We start from the raw sequence: 8,556 nt of genomic DNA on the forward strand, positions 1-8,556 counted from the left end.
ATGGTAAGTGGCTACTGCCGCCCATGGACATCTGTAATCAACCCCAGCTAGGATTAGATATTCCTACCTGAGGTCGGCTACAGATGCGCCGCTGCCCCTGAGGGCTAAGCTGGAACGCCTCGGCAAAGTCTGTCTCCCTTACCACACCCTTCAAACCGGAATACAGCAGCGCCTAACACTGCTGTTATTAGGTAGAAATAGTTGTGGCGGTGGTGCCGCCGGAGTCGAACCACAAAGGGTTCTACCACCTTCAAGACACATACAACAGATATTTAAAACTGAACCGGTATTTCTATTTTTATTCAAGATCCTTTAAAAGAAAATGGCGATAAAACAGTAGACCCATCAAGCGTTTCCTCAGTAAAAAGTGACTCTTCAGGGGGGCATTACGTTCTCTGAAATTTGGGGGATATCAACATTTAAGATTCAAGATAAATACATGTTTACGAGTTTAGATTTACGAAATGAGCGCATGCGTATTAAATTTAAATGTGCATGATAAGCAACGGTGCACGCGATGATATGTAATAAGCTATTTATTTTGGAAACCACTTTTTGAGGCATTTATTCTTGTAGGTAATTTTGGGGGAAGTATCACAAAGAAAAGGCTTATTATCAGCGCAACGGTAGTTTTAGAATAAGATTTAGACGATAAAGTATTAAAACCTATAATAGCATTACAGCCACAATTGATAAAATAAATGATCAAAATTACCTTGATATTAAAATATTTGGTTTGAAGAAAGTCTTTTACAATTATGAGTTATGAATATTGTAATTACAGTGATGAATATTGTTATTAAAATAAGGCCAGAGAAAATCAACAATGAATTTAATAAATAAATTGATGTACTTAAGTGATTATTTTATGAGTGATTTCGTTTAAAATATAACATTTTAGATGAATATTCATGTATTTTTCCTTCAAACGATATCAAAATTTACATTCGTACAAAATCAAATTCAGGACTGCACTCGGAAATGAAAAGGCATATGAAAGAGGAAGTGGTAAGACGGGTTTTGGAGCATTGCGACAAATTCGTATGCCTTTCTGACAAATTTGGATGCCCGTAGGAAATTGGGTAAAAGTAGCCGTAACGACCCCGATAGAGCACGGGACGGCAAAGTTCGAGTCGCTTCGAATCTTTACAGCCAAAAAGGTTTGACGTTGACGTTTTTTTTTAAGTCGGAGGAAAGGAAAATAAGTTATAGCAAACAGTGTCTAGTAAACTTTTTAAAAAGATGAGTCTAGAGAGAAATCATAAGAAAGGATACATTCATTAGCATTTCACACTACACTATAATTTCATCTTTCTTATCTTTCACATAGTACGGTGATTTTACTCTTTTTATATTCTACCGTGAGAAACAGAAATAATAGATCTTTAGACTAATATTAACTTCTAAGTATTCTAAATACGTTTTAAAATCTACACAACGGAACACAAGTTCTCTTCTAAGCTAAAATATTCTGCTATAACCTGCTCATCCATTATGAGACAGTAGAAAAACGATGTTTTTATTTCCATTAATTAACCATTTCCTTTCGTTGGTCGTAGTTCAAGTTACCAGTAAATGTTCATAAAATGCAGTTGAAATAGTAAGAGAAGTTCATATCAGTTTCAAAACTTTGCCTTTGTTGATATAGTTTATTGGATATAACACTGTTATCAGACTAAGAGACCGAAACTTTTTTGTAAGTTCCATTTTTATTTTATAGACGACTAGTTTTTGCCCCCGGCTTCGCCCGCGTTTACAAGAAAATAATATGACATACTAACATACATAAAACTGAAAATTCGTACCTTTATTGGAATTACAGTGGTGCCATCTGGCGAAAATTGGTCGTACCAACTCTGATACCTTCGTGGGCTCATGGACAACAACTTTGCTAAAGATCATCACTTGATAAAATGCATAGTTTACGATTCCATCCTTACTAATATCGATTAAAATAATCGACTTTTTTGGTCCAAAAGATTGATTCTCCGATTAATCGATCTTAGATCGCCATCCCTAGTTCCCGTGAGATTTCCGGGATAAAAACTATCCCATGACCTTTCTCGGGTCTCAGACTATCTTTGTACAAATTTCATTAAAATCGGTTCAGTGGTTTAGGCGTGAAGAAAAGACAGACAGAGTTACTTTCCTATTTATAATATTAGTAAGGATGCAATTACGAAATACACGTTCAAAGATTTATATAAATTTACTCAGATACGATATACGATATTTATTCACATATTTATCAAGGCAGACAAAGCATTATTTTTTTTAATACAGAAATGGCGCATGATACACACATTGACACCTTTAACTTTGCATGAATACCAAAAAAATATATATAGATTACTAGCTGACCCGGCAATCTTTGTACCGCCTCAGAATCTATTTATGAAATATATTTCATATTTACTCACCTTTCAAACCTTATGGATTTCCACAAATTATTTTGAACTAAAATTACCAAATCGGTCCAACCGTTCTCGAGGTTTAGCGAGACTAACGAACAGCATTCTGATGATTTTAATCTGGGGTACTGACCCTTAGTATGAGTTTTTACAAAAATGACTGTTTTGGTATGTTTTGCTAATATTTGTATATTTGCCCATACATTTTCAATCAGTGCCCCTAGCGGATTGTATCAGAACTGATTGGAAATATATGGGAACTACGTAAGCAAAAACAAAAAACAGTCATTTTTGTCAAAACTCATATTAAGGTTACTGATGAGATTATTTACAAGTAACTACCTAACTACATAGTAGATTTAATCCTTTTGTTTGGCACTAGAGAAAACTCAACGAGCAAGCGGGCTTACAACAAGTACAACATGAAAATTTCATTACGATAGACGTCCACAAAAAAATGAACTCAAAATAACATCAGCGGTTTTAAACAACAACACGCAGAGTTTTAGGTGTAAATGTGAAAATTTACACGGATTCGTAAAACTAATTCTGTTTAAAAGGGAAAACGTGTTGTACTAAAATGTTTAATGGGTACAGGGTACGTGTATTAATTTTCATTTTCGTATAACATGTACCAACTCGGCCTGGCCGAAGTTGCAAATGAATTTATTTTTTGGTTTATATTTTAGTGATATCTAAATCAGATACCGCACAGTTATTTGGAGTTAAATATTTTCAATTATTTGCGATTATAGATATTTTAACAGTTAACAATATATACTTTAATCGTAAAACTAAATTATCAGATATTTAAATATATATGTTAAGTATTTTAAGACACATTAAATTTTTGACATTTTTCACCTGCTTCATTTCTTCTTCATTCTTAATTCTGCTTATTCAAACACTGATGTTGGTAAAATATGCAAGATGATTATAGGTAGTTAGATGTAGTCAATTCCGCCAGCGTAGACTTTTCGAACCTAGAATGTATGAAACAGTCTAGTCTTGAGAAATCTAATTAACTTAGAAGCTAGGCGCAAACTTCCCCACGTTACGGCGCTCCAACACGTCGTGTTATTTGGTCTCAACAAAGTCAAACGGAACTTAGCCTCTTCCGTAAGTTTGTTGATAAGTTCGCTATTCTTATGTAGGTACTATATTAGACAGCAGGGAAAACTGTATGGTGTAAATATTGCTTTTATTTTGGCGATTTAGGTTTGATGCCGATATCAACATGAAAATATTTGCATAACTAAGAGCTCTGGATTATATTGTTAATTTAAGAAAATCGATGCAGGTAAAAATCTTAAAGCAAATGTGAAATAAAGGTAAAGTAATATGTAGTAAAATTCGTCAACTTAGATTTTATGAACCTAGATGTTATATGAAGCAGTCTAGTCTTGAGAAATCTAATTAAGTTTGAAGCTAGGCGCAAACTTCCCCACGCTACGGCGCTCCAACACGTCGTGTTATTTGGTCTCGACAAAGTCAAACAGAACTTGGCCTCTTCCGTAAGTCTGATGGTAAATTCGCTATTCTTATGTACTATATAAGACAGCAAGGAAAGTTTTATGGTGTAAATGTTGGTGTTTAGGCGATGGTTATTTTGAGTCCAATATCACCATGAAAATATTTACATACATAAGAATTCGGCATTATAATTATGTTAAAGGTAATTGCTTAAAATAATTTCACCATCAAGCCGGAAAATTTGATTTTCTCACTACCTACTATACAATATATTTTTCTCGCTCATATTTTAAAGGCATAATGGTGGAAAATCTACTGTTCTATTTTAACGAAACCGAATAACTAATAGTATATGCACCAAAAAATACCTAAAGGTTTTTAAACATTTTTTTTACTAAACCTAAAACTAGTTTTTTTTTAGATATGACTCAGATAAATTCAATGTGGAAGACACTGGCGAAAAAAAAACAAGATTTTTCAAAATAATACTACCATTTAAAACAGGATTGAAATCGCATCAACCACTTGTCTAGATATAGCTATAAAGTACAATGTATCTTACGATACATACATATATTTCAGAGAAAACCGGAAAAAACGAGAAAAAGTGTGAAGAAAGTAGTGTTAGCAGCTGCAGTACTAACGTAATGGGTTATCATATCACCGAATGTAATATATGGTCCTTGTTGCGAGGGGAATGCTTTCATTCTTCATCCACGAGTGTGTTTAATGTTGCGTGGCGTATATGACAGCTCGTGATGGAGCGGATTCATCTAAATTATATTAACAACACTGTGACTGACGCGTGGATGGTTCCGGGTTTGATTCCCGTCCAATTTCAATGATGAATTTAGTTCGTAAACATGTAGATTTTGTGATAATGCTTCCTTTCGTCGCTCAAGTGAGCATTTAACACAAATACGCACAAATGTTCAAATAATCATGGCGTATATGCAATTTCAATTAATTATTTTGGACCACTGTTAGACACAGATCTTCTGTCAGAATTAGAAGAAAAACACTGATTGGAATCACAAATTCCTACCCTAAATATCTACCCTATACCCGTGAGATATCTCTTGCAGAAAACATGCAGTTTAGATATAAAATATATTTGTTTACCATCAACAGACTGGCTGTTATTCTATCCATATGCACACACTGCCAATAATATCAAACATTGACAGTGTTTCTCGTTTTTCATTTTTGACTACGGCACGCGTAAAAGGCACAGCGGATCCAATTCAACCGGCCCCCAAATCCGACCTATAAAATATTTTACTGGAATGAGATTTGTCTATGCTCTAAACTCGAAGCCGGATTGCGGTTGACGGAGACTTTTACAGTATTTTACATTTTGGTACTTTTTCTAGAATATTTTACTACTTTTAACAGAGTTAAAAAATCTTGGAAATTTTTATTTTTGACTCTATGTAATATCTTTTTATATTTCATAGTTGTAGTAAGTACGTAATCAAATAAGAACATTTTTGGAGTTTACTCCTTAAGAAACGATTTGAGTTATAAGGCCCGGTACGGAAATTTTATGAGGAGTAAAATCAAGTGTAACACGATGAGTTGAGGCGTAACGGTAACCAAAATATGAATCAAGAGTGCTTTTATTAATTTAAAATACAGTAAGTTCAAATCCCATATGAAAGTAATTATTACAATAAAAATAATTAGCAATATATAAAACATTAAAACTTCATTAACTAATTTGTTTACATTTTTGCATAAATTAAGTTATAGGTTTGATCATTTATAAACACTGTGAAAAATATGAACATTGGCGCCATAATATGATTAACAATTTTTTATGAACGTTTTTAAAGAAGAGTAACATATAAAATCAGTAAGCAATTGAATAAGATATAATATTAGCAAAATAAGTTTTTAACATAAAGAGGCTTTTGTAAGTTACTGATATATTAATTTAAGTTATAAAAATGGATGCATTATTGATCAGCACCATATATCAACGATAAACGGGCAAAATCAAAACAGTATTATTTAATATTTATTACAGAATTATTGCTAATGAATTATGTTCAAAATAAGTTATATAAAATTAGCAATACGTTTTAAATGAATTCTAGAATTATAAAACATTCAGAAACAATCCAAATTACATATAATAACATGTTTATTGAGTCTCATATAAATTTCATCCGTAAATTGCAAAAAGGATATTTTATAGATGGCAAAGAAATTATAATTATTAAGTTTTAAGTTATAAAACGTTTAACATTGTTTTAAATATAAATAATTATATTATATTTGAAATCAAACTCATCTTGTAGGTCTTGAAGTCATGTAATAATATAGTCACATAAACGGTACAGAGTAACGATATAACAATTATACGTAAGTAAGTTCACACTAGTGATTAGAAGTATTATAACTACACAAGTATCTCCGTTATTCGACTGTTCTTGCTGAAGTCTCCGACCAGAATGTCGCTCTCTGTTAATTCGAGCGCCGCCAAGGTGTCGTCCCCACTTCACCTACCCGCATCTGTTTTTAAACTGTAGTATCAAATGAGTCACTTATTACTTTAATGTAACGTTATAAAAATGTGATATCGTTAATATCCAAGCTTCTTATTAACGACGATAACATTCGGCCGTCCTGCTCACACGTTCGTCCTCGATCGTGTATGGTCTGATGCAAGAGCTGCAAAAGAAAACCAGTTGTTTAATGCCTAAGTCCAGAAGAGTTACACATTTTCTTGTAATACCGACTCGCACGTAAGAGGCCCGAACTGTTTATCAAAAACATGGCTTAAACTCTACGCATTTTCTTGCAATACCGACTCGCATGTAAAAAGCCCGAACTGTTGATCCGAACCAAGGCTTAAACTAGGTGATGTTCATATAGAATCACACTAGTTGTGTATTACCTAGGTTATAAATCTGCCCCAACAGTGTTCACCACGGATTTCTGTTGCAGGCATAGTTCATAAGGACTCTTTACATAAATGTCATATGCGCGACAGGTATTGAAGCGAATGCATTAGACCATTGTTAAATAATAAAACACACGGTTTAAACTAGGTGATGTTCATATAGGATCACTCTAGTCATGTATCACCGCAGTTTTTATACCTTGTTTACGATAACATTCGGCCAGTGCTCAACTCAAATTTACTCTAAAAATGCAATATTCACTCAATGTAATACATCCACCCAACATACATACATACATACACCCAACCATATGCATCACCAAGAGACACCCGCGAACATTACACTGCTCGAGGCATCTGCACTAATCCATCTTAACTACAGATAAATAAAAATCAAACTAAAAAAAGTTTCCTACACCTACAGTAATGACAACATCTAGCTGCCCACTTTACTTATGTCTGGATTCTAAGTCCAATAGTTAAATCTCCAACAACTATTGATTCGATAAAGTTACGCATCAGAATAACGACGTTTATCTTATTAGTCCATTTCGGAATGCTCAACAACCTGTTCAATAACTGTTATACTGATAGATAGATAGATCTATAGTTGGCCACTAAATGAATCTATGCGACTCAAAATACTATTATAAAATTATTTTATTACTACTTAGTACTTCTTTTAATTATTACAATGTTATTTTATACAAATAGTTGCCTTTCCAATGTACGTCTTTTATCAACTGATGAAGCAGTATCAAAATAATAATATATCGTGAATATTTGAAATGAATGATATCAAAGTTAAAGACTAAATAATGGTAAACTAACCATGAATTTCACACAATATAACACGTATAAGTTGTATGAACCCAATTTTTTTACGTTATTTATCACAAATTCAAATTATTTCTTTCAAAGTAGGGCCACATAACCCACTTTTGAAAGTCAGAAAGAAATTTCATTACATTAAATTGAATTTATATTCAGTTATAATAATACATACTATTACATGAATTTCAAAATTTAATTAACAAAGCAAAGGACCCATGCGTTCACGTCAGCGACATACTTGTCAATTGTGTATGGCTTAACTACTTAACTTTTTTTTTTTTTTTTATTTCACCAAAAGTTTTAAATTAAGATTCCCATAAGGAAGTTATAGTTTGGGCTATTTTACTGTAAAAGTTATGCATTATACTAAGGAAGATTTGCTAGACTTTACGCAAACGTCGTTTTTAAAAAAAAAAATCAAATAATGTTATGGAAAGAATAAACACATTAAAATGGTCCGTTAATCTAAACGGAGTTTAAACAGACCTTGTCTTACATTGAGTTCCTCGGAAGCGGATTTTTTTTTTTTTTTTTTTTTTTTTTTTTCCGTAGGTAGTTATCAAACGGATAGTGTTATTGAATACACACTCGTAAACTACCTACCAAGAAAAATGACTTCAGAAACCGGCCATTATTTAACTATACTTATTTGTGTCTACAACTGATAAAAGATTTTTTTTTAAACACGCTTTTATTTTTGCCACGCTTTTATTAACTTGACCTGTATGTATGTAACGGAATATTTGAATTCGATTTTTACCTACTTTGAACGGTCAGATTTATTTAAAAATTTTGAAATACCTATGACATGACATGATTTTAATAATCTTGTCCGATTCTAATTTTGTCTCATCACGATCGTCAGATTTAAAACTATAACTGTTTTACATAACATGTGGCTCCTTATCAATCACAACCTAAAATTTCTAT

The sequence above is a fragment of the Epargyreus clarus genome, unplaced genomic scaffold (genome assembly GCF_041222505.1).
Source record: "Epargyreus clarus isolate Ecla_fem2 unplaced genomic scaffold, WU_Ecla_fem_2.2 ptg000008l, whole genome shotgun sequence".
Lineage (NCBI taxonomy): Eukaryota > Metazoa > Arthropoda > Insecta > Lepidoptera > Hesperiidae > Epargyreus > Epargyreus clarus.